Below are 18,623 nucleotides of genomic sequence, written 5' to 3' on the forward strand. Positions count from 1 at the left end.
AACCCCGCCCCAGCCAAACACTGCAAAAAAAAAAAAAAATAAATAAATAATAATAATAATAATGATAGCAAAGAAATAGAAAAAAATAATTATCTAGATGCAGTAGAGGTAGGCTTCAAAAAGATTTTGAAGAAATAGAACTTCAACAGGCACAAGGGTGTAGAAAAAGATTTCAGAGAGGCCCTGGTATGTAGAAAGAAACAGGTAGGTTCAGGAACTGCTACTTCGGAAAGTCTGGAGCAGTAGATAAGGCCAGAATATGGGGCCACAGTACTTCTCTGTACTTTGTATACACCCTGTACTGCAGAACTTTATCTCTGAATTTAATTCTTGGTTTGTGATTCTCTCTTCCATTAAATTTTGAGTTCTGCATGGTCAAAGTTACCAAGAAGAAATCACAGCTACAGTCATCTAAATTTGCAAACAAGTAATTACTAAGAACAAACATCTAAACAGACTGCACAAACAACTTTGGTTTTCAACAACTGCCTTCTTCCAATTCACAACAGTGACCAACTCACAGATTTGCAGTTTGTACAGGACTTTCCTTTGGTGACTGGTATAACTCTGTCACTATTTTTTTCATTGTTCTAGATACCTGGGTATTTGCTAGAACAGTCTTAAAATCTTGCTCTTTTTAGTGTGATCTATTAACTAGGCTTAAACATATGGTTCATTAGACAATGCTGCCACCTCAGAGTAAAGATTTTTTAATTCACTCTAATATACTTATTTCTTTACATACAAGAAACAATTTTACCATTGTAAAATAAAGTGAAGCATATTGATATATATGTTATAAATAGAATGAAGAAAACAATACTTTTTTTTTCACAAAAGAATACAAAATCTGCTCCTCGGGAGGCTGAGGCAAGAGAATCGCCTAAGCCCAAGAGTTAGAGGTTGCTGTGAGACGTGTGACGCCACAGCACTCTACCCGAGGGTGGTACAGTGAGACTCTGTCTCTACAAAAAAAAAAAAAAAAGAATGCAAAATCTTGGCCAAAACACTGTGAACATATTAAACTCACAGGTTACATTTCTCCACTAAGAAGTAGGAAAAACAATTCCAGTTTATGTAAAGTTGTGAAACTAAGCACTGTAAGAATTTACAAGATTTTGTACACGTGTTTATCTGTCCCCACCCCCAAATGCATACAGCCTAAGGGCCATCCCAACATTTCAATTTCCTCCCAGCCCCCAAATAAAACCCTCAATGTTCAATATCTAAATTAATATTTTCAAACCTCCAAAATCTCAATCAAAGCTAAATGTTGAATTAGCTTTTCCACATAACATTCTTCACATAATTTTTTTAGGCACAACACAGTTTGCACTACTATCTAGAAGCATATGGCTAGAACCAACACTGCTGGAAACAAAAGGATAGACTATGAAGGTGAATACAAACTCTCTGTTGTTTTTAAAAAGATTGAATGCTGTTATTATACATTCATAGTTTGGGTGTGACCAAATCACGTTATGCTGTACAGCTAAAGTATGTCCTACATTTTATGACTAACTAGGGTGGCCAGGCTCTTACAATGCAAACACTCAGCAACCCCTGTTAAGCTGTTTAAAGTATAATCCAATTCCATCTACTTAATAAAAACAATAAATTTTAAATCTCTGGCTGTCAGTTAACCTTTTCAATTGCATTTTCCAGCAAGTATCACCAAAAGTACTATTCTAGAGAGGATGTAACGATCAAATGCCATCTTAAGGAAGGCAAAAATAGTTTACCATTAACAAAACCGATTAAAGTTCCCAACCTTGGGCGGCGCCTGTGGCTCAAGGAGTAGGGTGCCGGTCCCATATGCCGGAGGTGGCGGGTTCAAACCCAGCCCCGGCTAAAAACCACAAAAAAAAAAAAAAAAAAAAAGTTCCCAACCTTGCAAGCTCCCTATTCAGGATATTCTGCCGCTCTCCGGTTCACCTTCCAGCTGCCTAGAACAGGCAAGTGGAAAATGTTAGTTTCCAAGAAAAAAAATGAGGCTGAAATTTAGGGGATGGTAGGTGGTGAAGGACTCACTTGTGGAAGGCCAGGCAGAAGAGAAGTGGGCAAGGTCTCCAAGTCCAATTAGGTATGCAGAATAAGGGCTGGAGTAAAGGGGTAGATGGAATAAGAAAAGCAGATGACGCGCGGGAACCCGCGGATGGGGGAGGGGCAAAACCGCGCGACTCCTCCCCCCTCCCACCTGGGGGATGGGGCATAGAGATGCAGCACTGATCAATTTACCTATCAGTGTGGCAACTGAGGAGTAAGCAGACTCACAAGCCCGAGAATTGAAAACACGGCTAAGAAGACTCGAGAACTTTGGGAGGGGGCGGGGAACACAGCACCTGTGCGGGGGGTGGTGGTGGTGGAAGGGTTGGAAGGAAAGGGACTAAGACCCCCGAGCATCCCCGAGGGGCAGGGGGTGGACCCTGATGACGCTCCTTGACACCGATACTCGCGATGCGGGATTCCACGGGCTTTCCCTCGTAGAGGAGGACGGGCAGGCGCGCGCCGCCCCTCACAGCCCCCACCGCGGCGGAAAGAGGCGCAGGGCGCCCCCAGACCCAGAAGAGCGGCGCTTCCCGCGAGTCCTTCCCCGGCAGCCCGGACGCCGGAGCCCACCTGGGCTAACCAGAAGCCCCTCCTCCAAGCCGTGCGCTGCCACTCCTCCAAAAGCCAAAGCCGTCTCTGCAGAGGTCGCCGTTGCCAAGACAGTCTCGGCCTCTACTACCGAAATGTGAGCCACAGCACAGAAGAAGCGCCACTAACACTCGTTAGGTTACCTCTTACCGCACACTGCCACTGCACACTGCCTTCTCACCCCGCCCCCGAACCCAAGCCATTGGTTGCCGGGCACCGCCCCTTTCGTCTATTGGGCTTAAGAAGATGCCGCTCAGTCACCCAAAAGGGTATATGTGATTTGTATTGGTCTGAATGTGAAGCAGAGTCAGCCCACTCCCTCAGAAGTCCCAGTTTCTGATTGGTTACAATGTATGTCTTTTCTTGTCCTTCGTTCTTCTCCTCCGTGAGGAGGGGTCTGGAACGCCTTCTTGCGGGAGACCCGGTTCTGATTGGCTGAAAGGACGCTACGGCAGTCCTGGATAGGCATTGGGCGAAGGATCGTCCGGCCCTATGAGGGAGAAGCCCAAGGCACAGCACCGCTTGGTTTGTTTACAGAGGCTGTTGATCCTGCTTGGTCCATTGGCCGAACTGGAAGCCACTCCCACCGGGTTTTGTAGGTCTAACTGGGAGTGGGGTGGGGACCAGCCTCAGTGAGATTTCTCCAGCTGTCAATTACCAAGGAAGGAAGGTATTTGGCGAAGGTTGAATTGGTCCTGTACCAAGCTTCGTCGCGGAAAATTAAGGAGATAGGTTTCTTGGTAAGGTGAAAGGAAGCAGAAGGGTGCTTCCACATTTATAGAAACAAATCTGACTTCTTGAGGGCTTAAAAAAAATCTTATTTTCCCCTTGGATTTAGGATGCCCAGTTTTTGCTTGCAAAAGACTTTGTGTTTTATTCTTCAAGAAGTGGTTCTTTATGAATTATACATCTTTATTTCTCCCTACCTCTCGCGCGAAGTAGGGGCTTTGCGATCATAAGAATATTGCAGGGCGGCGCCTGTGGCTCAGCAGGTAGGGCGCCGGTCCCATATGCCAGAGGTGGTGGGTTCAAACCCAGCCCCGGCCAAAAAAAAAAACCACAAAAAAAAAAAAAGAATATTGCAGAGTGAATGGATACATGATAAAAAGGAAGGGGAGAATTAAATTCAGAATAAATAACATAATTAAATAAAATATTGAACATTTACTTAATATAGTAAATAATGTAATGATTACATAAATAGTTAAATACATTCATTCAACAAATATTAGTGAGCATCTGTTATGACGTCCAGGCTCTGCTCAGAGCACTGAGAATGTGATACAAATAAGACAAAGAAGGTGCACCCATAGTTCTTATTCTCTAGTATAGGAGACTGACAACAAACAAGTAATCAAAAAATAATAAAATGGCATGTTATTGCTAAGCACTACAAAGAAAAATAAAGCAGAGTTACTGCATTGTTGGGGGAATGGCTGTTTTAAGTAGTTAAGAGCCATTTGAGGAAAGAACATTGAACAGAGATATGAATAATATGAAGAAGTAAAGAATGGGAAGGGGGTTGGTAAGTAGGGCCACTACATTGCACAACCCCAAGATCACTATTTACATTGCTTCAGTTATTTTTAAGTTATGTTATTAGGTGTACATCCCTTTAGGATTGACTACTCTGTTTTAAAGTCTTTTTTGTTGTTGTTGTTGTTGTTTTTTAGAGACAGAGTCTCACTTTATCGCCCTTGGTAGAGTGCCGTGGCATCACACAGCTCACAGCCACCTCCAACTCCTGGGCTTAGGCTATTCTGTTGCCTCACTCTCCCAAGTAGCTGTGGGACTACAGGCACCCGCCACAACACCCAGCTATTTTTTTGTTGCAATTTGGCAGGAGCCGGGTATGTAGGGCCACCCTCGGTATACGGGACTGGCGGCCTACTCATCAAGCCACAGGCACTGCCCTGTTTTCAAGTTTTATTTGACTAAAAAATTTAAATGAATCCTCCAAGAAACACATATCTCATTTAGAAAAAAACATCTATCTCCAAGATAGCATCCCTATACCCTGTACTGTTTCTTTCCCTAAGGTGGCCTTCAGACGCATGGTGAGACAGGGCTCATGCAGTCTCACAGCTTTGAAAAACAGGCTCTTTAGCCGGGCGTTGTGGCGGGCGCCTGTAGTCCCAGCTACTTGGGAGGCTGAGGCAAGAGAATCGCTTAGGCCCAGGAGTTGGAGGTTGCTGTGAGCTGGGTGAGGCCACGGCACTCTACCGAGGGCCATAAAGTGAGACTCTGTCTCTACAAAAAAAAAAAAAAAAAAGAAAGAAAAACAGGCTCTTTGGATCCACAGGGTGTCCTTGCATGATCAAAATACTCTTTGAGGATGAAAATTTATTGCCAGGATAGCCATGGGATGTAAGGAAGAGTTGGTAAAATCTCTTATCTCACTCCCTACATCTATTATCATCTATTATAAATTCATGACTGGTTATTACGAATGATAACAGACAGAAAAAATTATGCCATACAGGGAGTGGGAGGGGAATAAGAATTATGGAAGATTTCTTGTCAGAAACTATGGAAGCCAATAGACAATGAAGGAATGAGGTAGCCATATGGATATGTGGCGGTGGTGTGTAGAGACAGGTAAGAGACAAGAACCAGGCTCGGCGCCTGTGGCTCAAGCAGCTAAGGCGCCAGCCACATACACCTGAGCTGGTGGGTTGGAATCCAGCCCGGGCCTGCCAAACAACAATGACGGCTGCAACCAAAAAATAGCCGGGCATTGTGGTGGGGGCCTGTAGTCCCAGCTATTAAGGAGGCAGAGGCAGAAGAATCGCTTGAGCCTGGGAGTTGGAGGTTGCTGTGAGCTGTGATGCCACAGCACTCTACCCAGGGCAACAGCTTGAGGCTCTGTCTCAAAAAAAACAAACAAACCAAAAAAAAAAAAGAGAGAGAGAGAGACAAGAACCAGTGATAAAGTTATAGGGGATGGTGTCAATGAGAAAGAGGGAGAAAAGAAGAGCCCACCATCTTTCACCTCATCCCATGGCAACCTTGTCAGTAAATCTTTATCTTTTAAAAAATACATTTTGTTTCTTTAAGCTTTATTGTGGTAAAATATGCTTAAAATTTAAGTGCATAGTAGTCTATTTACATTGTTGTGCAATCATCACCACAATCCATCTTAGTAATGTTTTCATTATATCCAAGAGAAATTTGGCACCTGTCAAACACTAACTCCCCATTCTCCCCTTCCCCCAGCCCCTGGCAATCACCACTCTACTCTCTGTGTCTATGAATTTGACTACTCCAGGTAAGTCATGTAAATGGAATCATATAGTATTTATCCTGTTGTGTTTGGCTCATTTCCCTAGACTTAATATCTCCAAGTTCATGTGTCAGAATTTCATTACTTTTTAAGATTGAATATTATTTCGTTGTATGTATATATCACATGTTATCAATTCATCCATTGATGTACATTTGGCTTGTTCCTACCTTTTACCCTATTGTGAATAATGCTGGAATGAATATTGTGTACAGATATCTGTTCGAATCTCTACTTTCAATAAATTTGAGTGAAAACTCAGAAGTGAAATTTCTAGATGTGATAATTCTATGTTTGATTTTTTTGAGGAACCACTATAATGTTTTCGATAGTAGTTATACCATTTTATATTCCTACCAACAGTGTACAAAGGTTTCAATTTCTCCTCATCCTTATAACACTTGTTATTGTTTAGATTATTTCTTTTTGATAATAGCCATTCCAGTGAGTGTGAAGTGTGTATCTCAGTATGGTTTTGGTTCCAGCTATTTAGGAGGCAGCGGCAGGAGAATTGCCTCTTTTTTACCTAATGATTAGTTATGTTGAACATCTTTTTTTGTGCTTGTTGGCCACTTGTACGTGTGTTTAGAGAAATATCTATTCAAGGCTCGACGCCAGCCACATACATGTGAGCTGGTGGGTTGGAATCCAGCCTGGCCCACCAAACAACAGTGATGGCTGCAACCAAAAAAAATAGCTGGGGGTTGTGGCAGGCGCCTGTAGTCCCAGCTACTTGGGAGGCGGAAGCAGGAGAATCCTTGATTCCAGAAGTTGGGGGTTGCTGTGAGCTGTGATGTCATAGCACTCTACCCAGGGCAACAGCTTGAGGCTCTGTCTCAAAACAAACAAACAAACAAACAAACAAACAAAAAAGTCTATTCAAGTCCTTTGCCCATTTTTTAATTAGATTGTTTCATTTTTGAATTGTAAGAGGTTTTTTTCTCCCTTATTCTGGATGTTAATGCTTTATCAGATATATGATTTACAAATATTTTGTCCTGTGGACTGCCTTTTATCTCTGTTGAGAATGTTCTTTAATGTGTGATGAGTATTTCTTATTTGCAAGGACATTGTGTAACCCTGAAGAACCTGTTTTTCAAAACTATTGATCATGCTCTCTCACCATATGCCTGAAGGTCACCTTAAGGAAAGAAGCAGTGGGTGGTATTGGGAGGCTTTTGTAGAGACAGATAATTTTTCCCTAAGAACTTAGAATTTCTTGTAGGATACATTTTATTTAACCAGAAAGGCTTTAAAGTGGATATCTAGTTGGTTTTCTTGTCTCTCCTCACAACCCAGACATGTTCCTGGGAGACAATGAGATCAGTTGGATAGATAAAGATAATAAATTGATGGACACATCAGCAGCCATTCAAGAGGCTCTTTTGGACATCTTCAGGGGCCCCAGGGGGAATGTAAAGAATAGGTGTCTCAGCAGTGGGCTCGAAGGGAGGGGCTCTTTGACTTTTCCCTAAGAGAGTTGTATTATTCATTCATGCTAGAATGGGGAGGACTTCTGCAACCCAGGGTCACTCATCAACCTTGGGGGAATTTCCATTCCAATACTTCTTTGGGGGAGGGATTGTATCATTGACTCATCCATGGCCTAAGAAGCCCAGGAAACCAGGCTTATACCCCCAGGCAGATGATCTTTCTATACGAACATTAACTAACCCAAAATAAAGCACCTAAAGATACTTGTCTTTGGAGCTCCCCAAAGAAATGTATGGATCCCACCTCATTTTTTTTCTTTTAGAGACAGAGTCTCACTTTGTAGCCCTCAAACCTCATTTCTTCCTTTTTTTTTAGAGACAGAGTCTCACTTTGTTGCCCTCAGTAGAGTGCTATGATGTCACAGCTCACAGCAACCTCCACCTCTTGGGCTTAGGCGATTCTCTTGCCTCAGCCTCCCAAGTAGCTGGGACTACAGGCACCTGCCACAACACCTGGCTATTTTTTGTTGTAGTTTGGCTGGGGCTGGGTTCAAACCCGCCACCCTTGGTGTATGGGGCCCGTATCCTATTCACTGAGCCACAGGCACCACCTCCCACCTCATTTCTTATGGCGAGTCCAACTAGTTGACAAGATCCATTACACACCATTGTCTTTATAGTGCCTCATCCTTTAAATATGAACAGTTTACCAGACAATTTACCAGACAATTGAGGAAAGCCTCTAACATAAAAGACAAAGATCAAAATATACACATAGAAAAAAATAAACTCAGTAGGAAACTGAAATAATGAAAGAAGCAGAGGAAAATTTAAAAATCCTTACAACCGGGTGGCGCCTATGGCTCAGTGGGTAGGGCACTGGTCCAATGTACCGAGGGTGCCCCGGCCAAACTGCAACAATAAACAGCCAGGTGTTGTGGCGGGCGCCTGTAGTCCCAGCTACTTGGGAGGCTGAGGCAAGAGAATTGCCTAAGGCTAGGAGTTGGAGATTGCTGTGAGCTGTGATGCCGTAGCACTCTACTGAGGGTGACAAAGTGAGAGTCTGTCTCTAAAAAAAAAAAGAAAGAAAAGAAAATCTTTACATCCTTAACCCCCTATATCCCCCAAGTCCCCAAAATACTTCATATTCTTTAAGAATAACATCCTGCATCACCGAAGAGAATAAAATACTACTTTTAAAAAGGAAACATTTTTAAAAAACATCTTAAAAAAATTAAAAATAAAAATCCATGAAAATTTAAAGCTCTCTCATGTAAGAAACACGGATGTAAGCAATATAGAGCTTTATATTACAGAGCTGCGGTAACCAAAATAGTATGGCACTGGGATAAAAGTAGACACATAGACTAATGGAACAGAATAGAGAATCTAGTTAAAATGACTTTTATCAAAAAGATAGGCAATAAGGAATGCTGGAGAGGATGTGGAGAAAAGGGAAGGCTCCTACACTGTTTGTAGGAACATAACAGTGAAATCACTATGGAAAACAGTATGGAGGTTCCTCATGAAACTAAAAGTAGAACTATCTTATGACCAGCAATCCTACTGCTGGGTATATATCCAAAAAATGAAAAAGATGGGCAGTGCCTGTGGCTCAGTGAGTAGGGCGCTGGCCCCATATACCAGAGGTGGCAGGTTCAAACCCGGCCCCAGCCAAAAAACTGCAAAAAATGAAAAAAGAAAATTAGTATATTAAAAAGATATCTGTACTCCCATGTTTATCGCAGCACTATTCACAATAGCTAAGGTTTGGAATCAGCTTAAGTGTTCATTAGTGATGAATGGATAAAGAAAATGTGGTATATGTGCACGATGGAACATTATTCAGTCATAAAAAGTGTGAAATCCTGTCATTTGCAACAACATGGATGGAATTGGATGGAGAACATTACATTAAGTGAAGTGAGCCAAGCACAGAAAGACAAATCTCACATGTTCTCACTCATAAGCGGGAGCTAAATATTAAAACAATTGATCTCATGGAGACAGAGAGTAGAAGAGTAATGGGAAGGTGGGATAAAGAGGGATGGTAAATGGGTACCAAAACATAGTTATATAGATAGAATTTAGTTGATAGCACAATAAAGTGACTAATAGTTAATAGTAAGTTATGGTATACTTTAAAATCACTAAAAAGTGGAATAGGAATGGTCCTAACACAAGGAAATGATAACTGCCGGAGGTGATAGATACCCAAATTACCTTGATTTGATTAATACGAAAGTTGCATGCCTGTATCAAAACAGCATATGTACCCTATAATATGCACAATTATTATTATTATGTACTCATGGTAATTAAAAAAAGAAACCCAGGGCTTCCACATTCCATGCAGAAGGCAGGAACATGAAGGGAAGAACATATGTCTCTTCCCATTAAGAAACTTCAAGGAGAGTTTCACTCAGCATTTGCATTTCCATTCTACGGCCCAGAACTTAGTCATATGGACAAACTTATTTACGTGGGGGTCAGGGAAATGAGTTATTTATGCTTAAAAAACCAGGACTTTACTGTTAGGTAAGAAGAAGAGAATGGCTATAAAGACCACAAAAGAACAGAAAGATAAATGTGAGGAAATGTCTCATAAAGCAAAATAAAAAAGAGAATTAGATGGAAAGTAGGGAACACAGTATGGGAAATGTTCTAGAAGGACAAAGTAACTCCCAAGAGGGGAGGATATAAATTAAATGATAACAAAAATATGTCTCATAACTGAAATAGCCTCATTCCCTTCATTGAAAGTGTCTAACACTTTGAATAAAAAGGGCCCACACCAGTAATCACTAACACTTGCTGAATTTTCACTATGTGTCAGGTAATCACTTTCAGCAGGTAACCCATTTAATTGTCAAACCAACAATATCAGTACTATTATTCCTGATTTAGCAACAAACTGAGGCAGACCATTCAGCTAGTGAGTGGTGGCTCTGGGTGTTCCTGCAGAGGAGGGCTGGATTTGGATGTCTATACTGACAATACTCCACAAGTGCCAAGAAGGCATGAAGGGAGGTTATTACACACATAATGAGGTTTTCCATGCCTCAAGCTCCAAAGCAGATCACAAAAAGTCTTGAGAGAGGCAAATAGGGTGAAAGGTTTTGCCTTTAATTATAGTTAGTAGGCTAGGGTAAGGGTTTTCATGAATAGGGTGGGGTTTTGGAGGTTTGAACTTTTCTTTCTTTTTTTTTTTTTTTTGGCCGGGGCTGGGTTATGAACCCGCCACCTCCGGCATATGGGACTGGCGCCCTACCCGCTGAGCCACAGGCGCCGCCCTGAGGAGGTTTGAACTTTTCAAAGGAGGGAGCACTTTCTTACTGGCTCGCCTACTTGTGGGGCAAAAGGGTAAAAGGCTGGGTGGAATTGAAAACTGTCAGCAGTCAAATATTAGGCTCTTTATTACAAGCTGCAATTCAAGTTGAAGCATTTGCAAAGTAGTAGAAATAAGGAAAATATCCTAAAAGTTTTCCAAAGAAACAGGTCAGATACCAAAAAATCTGGGATCAGAAAAAAATCTAACTTCCCAACGCTCATACAGGAAGACAAAAACCATTGGAGCAATACCTTCAATACTCTGAGGTATAATTATCTCTAAGCTAGAAAACTATACCCAGCTATACTATCAATTAAGTGTGACTGTCAAATAAAGATATTTTTAGAAAAACAGTCTCAAGAAACTTACCTCTCGGGCAGCGCCTGTGGCTCAGTGAGTAGGGCTCCGGCCTCATATGCCGAGGGTGGCGGGTTCAAACCCAGCCCCAGCCAAACTGCAACAACAACAAAAAAAAATAGCCGGGCGTTGTGGCGGCGCCTGTGGTCCCGGCTGCTCGGGAGGCTGAGGCAGGAGAATCACGTAAGCCCAAGAGTTGGAGGTTGCTGTGAGCTGTGTGACGCCACGGCACTCTACCCGAGGGTGGTACAGTCTCTGTCTCTACAAAAAAAAAAGAAACTTACCTCTCAGGTGCTATTTATTAGGAGCTACTACTGGAGACTGTGCACAATTGTATTACATATTTTTTATTTTCTATACATTATGATGTTTGACATCTTAAAAAATCTGGCTGGGGAAGACACTGCTCCTCCTGGGATTACCCAGTTCTTAAAGATAGCCAAGGATTCATGGGGAGCACACCTTTGACATGCAAACTAATGAATTCAAAGCCATACCTTCTCTATCTGACTCACACACCTCAGGAGGCAATATTTCTCTGCTATAATCATCCCACAGCCAGGTACCGGCAACTAGAGACCATCCCTATAGCTTAGAGTCTACCAAATTTGCTATTTCCAAACTGTTTACCCTGCCCTGTCTTTAAAGCTAAGGTTCTAGCTTGGGCTTTCCTCTCACTTCTTTTTTTGGCCACCTGACCAAAACCTGGTGCTTCCCCTGTGATCCTGTGTGGCATGCAGTGACCCCCTCTGTAGAATTCATGAGTATAATAAACTTTGTTTTCCTGAGCTTCTCCTGTGTCTCTTCTTGTGCCTGCACTGGACTGACCATCTTGCAGAAACACAAAGCAAACATCAAAACTTGAAAGTAGGGCAGGGCCCATAGCTCAATGCGTAGGGCGCCGGCCACATACACCAAGCTGCCGGGCCTGCTAAACAACAATGACAACTACAACAAAAAATAGCCGGGCATTGTGGCAGGCGCCTGTAGTCCCAGCTACTTGGGAGGCTGAGGCAAGAAAATCTCTTAACTCCAAGAGTTTCAGGTTGCTGTGAGCTGTGATGCCATAGCACTCTACCTAGGGTGACAGCTTGAGACTCTATTTAAAAAAAAAACAAAAAAATTTGAAAGTATATTGAGAAATAGGAAGACACATAACCAATGAAAGCAAAAGACTTAAGAAAAGAGAAGAAAGGAAAATTCCCAGAATGACAAAGAACGGTTAGGACCTGTGCAGGAGGCCCAGTGAGTGACCTGCATGCAGTATGAGGCATGCTCCTCAAGTGATGTCTTCCACAAAACATGAAACTGGTAGATACCATTCTTTTTTTTTTTTTTTAATTTTTATTTATTTATTTTGCAGTTTTGACCAAGGTTGGGTTTGAACCTGCCACCCTCGGTATATGGTTGCAGTTTGGCCGAGGCCGGGTTTGAACCCACTACCCTCAGGTATATGGGGCCGGCGCCCTACTCACTGAGCCACAGGCACCACCCAATACCATTCTTTTTTTATGTATGGCCATATTGACAGGTGATTTTATAACAGAGAATGAGCTGGTGATAAATGTATAGAAGAAGGAATTATTAGCTTAGAAAAAGACAAAAGAAAAGGCATACAATCACACTACTTTTTGTGGCTTAGCTACAAACAATAATAGCAAATAAATCCATAGCACTATGTCCTAGGCACTGTTTTAAGTGTCTTTTAATTTATTAACTCATTTAATCCTCAGAGCAACTCATTTTATAGATCAGAAATCTTTTTTTTTTTTTGTAGAGACAGAGTCGCACTGTACCGCCCTCAGATAGAGTGCCGTGGCCTCACACAGCTCACAGCAACCTCCAACTCTCGGGCCTACGCGATTCTCTTGCCTCAGCCTCCGAGCAGCTGGGACCACAGGCGCCCACCACAGCGCCCGGCTATTTTTTGGTTGCAGTTTGGCTGGGGCTGGGTTTGAACCCGCCACCCTCGGCATATGGGGCCGGCGCCCTACTCACTGAGCCAGAGGCGCCGCCCTAGATCAGAAATCTTTAGCAAAGAGGTTAAGCAAAGGTACTTAACTTGTCAACGAGCAAACAGTATATTATTTTCCTCTTCCTTCTGTAATAACGCACCACAAACTTAATTGCTTAAAACAACACAAACAGGCTCGGTGCCCATAGCACAGTGGTGACTGCGCCAGCCACATACACTGAAGCTAGCGGGCTCGAACCCAGCCTGGGCCCGCTTAAACAATGACAACTGCAACCAAAAAATAGCTGGATGCCTGTAGTCCCAGCTACTTGGGAAGCTGAAGCAAGAGAATGGCTTAAGCTCAAGAGTTTGAGGTTGCTGTGAGCTGTGACGCCATAGCACTCTATCGAGGGTGACACAGTGAGACCTTGTTTCAAAAAAAAAAAAAAGAAAAGAAACAGCACAAACATATTATCTTACAGTTCTGGAGGCCAGAAGTCCACAATAATAAGTTTTAATAATCTAAAATCAAGGTGTTGGCAACCCTTGATTTCTTTGGAACTCTAGAACCCAATTCCTTCTTATTTCCAACTTCTAGGGGCTACCTACATTCCCTGTCTCATGGCTCCTTCCTCCATCTTTTTTCTTTTAGACAGAGCCTCAAGCTGTCACCCTCCTGGGTTCAAGCGATTCCCTCTCAAGTAGCTGGGACTACAGGTGCCTGCCACAAAACCCGGCTATTTTTTGGTTGCAGCCGTCATTGTTGTTTGGTGGGCCCGGGCTGGATTCAAACCTACCAGCTTAGAAGTATGTGGCTGGCGCTGAGCCATCCTTCCTCCATCTTAAAGCCAGCAATATGGATCCTCTCTCCCTCTGATATCTGCTTCCATACTTATAATCTCTCTCTGACCCTGACTCTTTTGTCCTCCTCTTACAAGGACCCTTGTGATTACACGGGGCCCACCTACTAATTGAGGAGAATGTCTCCATCTTAAAATTCTTAATCACATCTCCAAATCCCTTTTACCATGTAAGGCAACATATTCATAGGTTCTAGGGATCAGAAAGTTGGCATCTTTGAAGGGGACATCATTCAAGCTGTCACACACAGCTACTGGTAATGTCTCCAGAGTTCTTACTCTTAATCACTTTCTCTGCTGCTTCTATAACAATATTCACATACTTATGGTCATGTTAATACTGAATTTGGATATAAAAACATTTGAGATATAAACACATTGAGAGGATAGGATTTAGAAAAGTAAGCAGTGAGTGGCATAAGAGAGCCAATTCTCCATATTTCACAGCAAAAGGGGAATAGATAGACTAGATAGCCTAAAACTAAAAAAAAAAAAATAATAAATAAATCCAAAAATAAATATTCAGTAGAAACTCTTAAATTGATCACCAACAGACTAACAAACTGGTCAACATACCAACGTGGTCAATATAAGGAACTAGGACTACTGTACTGATATGCATAGGTGGTGCATGTCTGCCCTATGAAAATCAGGTCAACTTAAGTAGGTGATCAATGTAGGGAAGTGGTCAACTATGGAGGTTCTACACTATATGCATTTGATTAATTCATGAGGACATGTATATAAAAAAAAAACCAGGTAAAAATGTTGAAAAAGATTGCCTCCAGGGTGTAGGGGTGGGGAACTGGTGATTTTCATTCTCAACCTTGTATAACCAGTTGATCTTTACAAACCATGTGTAGGTATTACTACAGTTAAACACATTTAATTAGGAAACCCAAGGTGTCAATATGGGACTCTGTTTATGTAGTTTTTGTTTGCAGTGTTCTCCCTGCCAGTCTCTACTGTCATTTCTCAGCTCCCTGACCTTGTTTTAGGATCCTGTTACTTGCTGTTGGCTCCCTGCATGATGGCTAGGTTTGGTTGACTTACCTCAGTCCTAGCACCCTCCCTTGGATACAGCTTTGGTATTTGTCCTCCAACTGCAAGTCTTGGTACTCTGGGTATCTAAATCTCTGCTGTTACAAGGGGCTAGACTGGCTTTGGCGGATTCCAGGCATGGCTTGTGGGCAAAGCATCTCTTTCCCATGTTTATGTGGCCCAAAGCCAGAGGCAGAGATCAGAACCAAAGGCAAAAGTAAAGATGATACATCAGGGAGTTAATCAAAGGGGCAATGCAGAGAGCAGGAGACAGAAGCCAATGCAGAGAGAGAAGACGTGGATGACCGAACAGGGTGAAGGAACAGAATTTCCTTCCAAGGACAAGGAATGACAAAGGAGACTGGGGCCCTGGAGTGGGCCTTGACGGGGGGCAGCGACAGTAAATGGTCCACATCAAGGTTTGGGTTCTGAACCCAACATTATAAATTCTTCAGTGTTGTTTCTAGACTCATGCAAAAAAAAGTTTTTCCAGCATTTTTTTCTAGAATTCTTATAGCTTCAGGCCTTAGGTTTAGTCTTTTATCCATCATGAATTAATTTTTGCGAGTCGTGAGAGGTGTGGATCCTGATGTAGTCTTTCACATATGACTATTAAGTTTTCCTAGAACCATTTTCTGGATAGGGATTCTCTCCCCATTTTATGTTTTAGTCTGTTTGGTCAAGTATCAGGTGAAAATACAAGGATGATTTCATCTCTGGGTTCTCAGTTCTGATCCATAGGTCTATGTGGATAAGAACTGATCAAGGGCAGAAGGCCCACCTACTAATTGAGGAGAATCTCTCCAGTGTACCAGTACCATGCTGGTTTGGTTATGATAGCCTTGTATAACTTGAAATCTGGTAAAGTGATGCCTCCTGATTTGTTTTTATTATGTAAGATTGTGTTGGCTATTTGTTTTTTTTTCTGGTTCCATACAAAGTGTAAAAATGTTTTTTCTTGGGCGGCGCCTGTGGCTCAGTTGGTAGGGCGCCGGCCCCATATACCGAGGGTGACGGGTTCAAACCCGGCGCCGGCCAAACTGCAACCAAAAAATAGCTGGGCGTTGTGGCGGGCGCCTGTAGTCCCAGCTACTCAGGAGGCTGAGGCAAGAGACTTACTTAAGCCCAGGAGTTGGAGGTTGCTGTGAGCTGTGTGAGGCCACGGCACTCTACCGAGGGCCATGAAGTGAGACTCTGTCTCTACAAAAAAAAAAAAAAAAAAAAAAAAATGTTTTTTCTTGATCTGCAAAAAATGACATCAGAATTTTAATGGAGGTTGCATATCACTTTGGGTAGTAAAGGCAATTTAACAATGTTGATTCTGCTGAACCGTAAGCATGGTGTTTTTCCATCTGTTTATATTCTCTGAGATTTCTTTTCCTCCATGTTTCATAGTTCTCACTATAGAGATCATTCACTCCTTAGTTAAATACATTCCTAGGCATTTTCTTTTCTTTTTTTTTTGTAGAGACAGAGTTTCACTTTATGGCCCTTGGTAGAGTGCCATGGCATCACACAGCTCACAGCAACCTCTAACTCCTGGGCTTAAGCGATTCTCTTGCCTCATCCTCCCGAGTAGCTGGGACTACAGGCGCCCGCCACAATGCCCGGCTATTTTTTGGTTGCAGTTCAGCTGGGGCAGGGTTTGAACCTGCCACCCTCGGTATATGGGGCCGGCGCCTTACCAACTGAGCCACAAGCGCTGCCTGGCATTTTATTTTCTAAAGGTGTTGGGTCTTTGATTTGATTCTCAGCTTGACTGTTGGTGTTTGTGAAAGCTACTGATTTTGTACATTGATTTCATAACCTAAAACTTGGCTGAATTTATCTATCAATTCCAGGAGTCTCTTGGTTGAATCTTTGGGGTTTTCTAGATATAAGATCATATATCATCAGCAAAGAGTGTTAGTTTGATCTCTTTCCTCATTTGGATGCCCTTGATTTTCTCCTCTCGCCTGATTGCTCCAATGAAGACTTCCAGCAAGCACTATGTTGAAAACAAGTGGCGAAAGTCAGCAGCTTTGTCTGGTTCCAGTTCTAGGCAGGATTGCTTTCAATTTTTCCCCATTCAATATGATGTTAGCTGTCGGTTTGTCACGTATAGCCTTTATAATTTTGAGTATGTCTCATTTATACTGATTTTGTTGAGCGTTCTTGTCATTAAAGGGTGCTGAATTTTGTCAAATGCCTTTTCTGCATTGATTAAAAGAATCATTTGGTCTTTGTTTTTGCATCTGTTTATGTGGTGAATTACATTTATAGATTTGCATATGTTGAACCATCCTTGCATCTCTGGGATGAAGCACACTTGGTTGTTGTGAATTAGTTTTTGTTTTTTTTTAATGTGCTGCTGAATTTGGTTTGCTAAGATTTTATTGAGAATTTTTACGTCTGTATTCATAAGAAATATTGGTCTATAGTTTTCTTTTTTTTTTATGTAGAGACAGAGTCTCACTTTATGGCCCTCGGTAGAGTGCCGTGGCCTCACACAGCTCACAGCAACCTCCAACTCCTGGGCTTAAGCGATTCTCTTGCCTCAGCCTCCTGAGTAGCTGGGACTACAGGCGCCCGCCACAACGCCTGGCTTTTTTTGGTTGCAGTTTGGCCGGGGCCGGGTTTGAACCCGCCACCCTCGGTATATGGGGCCGGCACCTTACCGACTGAGCCACAGGCGCCGCCCTTCTTTCTTTTTTTTTTTTTTTTCAGTTTTTGGCGAGGGTGAGGTTTGAACCCACCACCTCCGGTATGTGGGGCTGGCGCCCTACTCCTTGAGCCACAGGCACCACCCAATAGCTTTCTTTTTTAATTGTGTCCTTTCTTGGTTTTGGTATTGAGGTAACATTAGCTTCTCAGGGTAAGTTGGGGAGGATTCCTTCTTTCTCAATGTTATGGAATAATTTCTGCAGTATGGTGCAAAACTTCTTTGTAGGTTTGGTAAAATTCAGGGGTAAATCCATGTGGTCTTGGACTACTTTTTGTAGTCAGAAGATTTTTTATTGCTGCTTCAATTTTGGTGCTTGATATTGGTCTGTTCAAGAGTTCTATTTCTTCCCAGTTGAATCTATGGAAATTGTGTGTTTCCAAGAATTTGGAGAGGTATTTTAATTTTTTTTGTTGAGACAGAGCCTCAAGCTGTTGCCCTGGGTAGAGTGCTGTGACATCATATCTCACAGCAACCTCCAATTCCTGGGTTCAAGTGAGTCTCCTGTCTCTGCCTCCCAAGTAGCTGAGACTACAGGCACCCGCCACAACGCCCGGCTATTTTTTTGGTTGTAGCCATCATTGTTGTTTGGTGGGCCCAGGCTGGATTCGAACCCCCCAGCTCAGGTGTATGTGGCTGGCACCTTAGCCACTTGAGCCACAGGCACCGAGCCTAGAGAGGTATTTTAAAAGTAGCACATTACGGGCGGCGCCTGTGGCTCAGTCAGTAAGGCGCCGGCCCCATATACCGAGGGTGGCGGGTTCAAACCTGGCCCTGGCCCCGGCCCAACTGCAACCAAAAAATAGCGGGGCGTTGTGGTAGGCGCCTGTAGTCCCAGCTACTCGGGAGGCTGAGGCAGGAGAATTGCTTAAGCCCAGGAGTTGGAGGTTGCTGTGAGCTGTGTGATGCCACGGCACTCTACCGAGGGCCATAAAGTGAGACTCTGTCTCTACAGAAAAAAAAAGTAGCACATTACATACTACATCTTCTTCCTACCATGGTGATTATGCAGTGGGTGAAGATGGA

General features: G+C 42.8%; 1 protein-coding gene across 5 annotated transcripts in view; it reads right to left on the minus strand.

Annotated features, from left to right (window-relative positions):
* Window positions 1-18,623, minus strand: part of PAIP2B (poly(A) binding protein interacting protein 2B) — a 113,323-nt gene that overhangs the window by 58,267 nt on the left and 36,433 nt on the right. The window contains exons 1-3 of one of the 5 annotated variants that reach the window (XM_053586933.1): window positions 2,620-2,799; window positions 2,032-2,099; window positions 1,891-1,946 (exon numbers count right to left, since the gene is read on the minus strand). The exons of 1 other annotated variant lie outside the window; for it this stretch is intronic. The gene's annotated coding sequence lies outside the window, so the exon portion shown is untranslated. Of the gene's footprint in view, window positions 1-1,890; window positions 1,947-2,031; window positions 2,100-2,619; window positions 2,800-18,623 lie in introns of those variants that run through there. 3 more of the 5 variants (XM_053586935.1, XM_053586936.1, XM_053586932.1) reach the window with 3 other exon arrangements.

The sequence above is a fragment of the Nycticebus coucang genome, chromosome 4 (genome assembly GCF_027406575.1).
Source record: "Nycticebus coucang isolate mNycCou1 chromosome 4, mNycCou1.pri, whole genome shotgun sequence".
Lineage (NCBI taxonomy): Eukaryota > Metazoa > Chordata > Mammalia > Primates > Lorisidae > Nycticebus > Nycticebus coucang.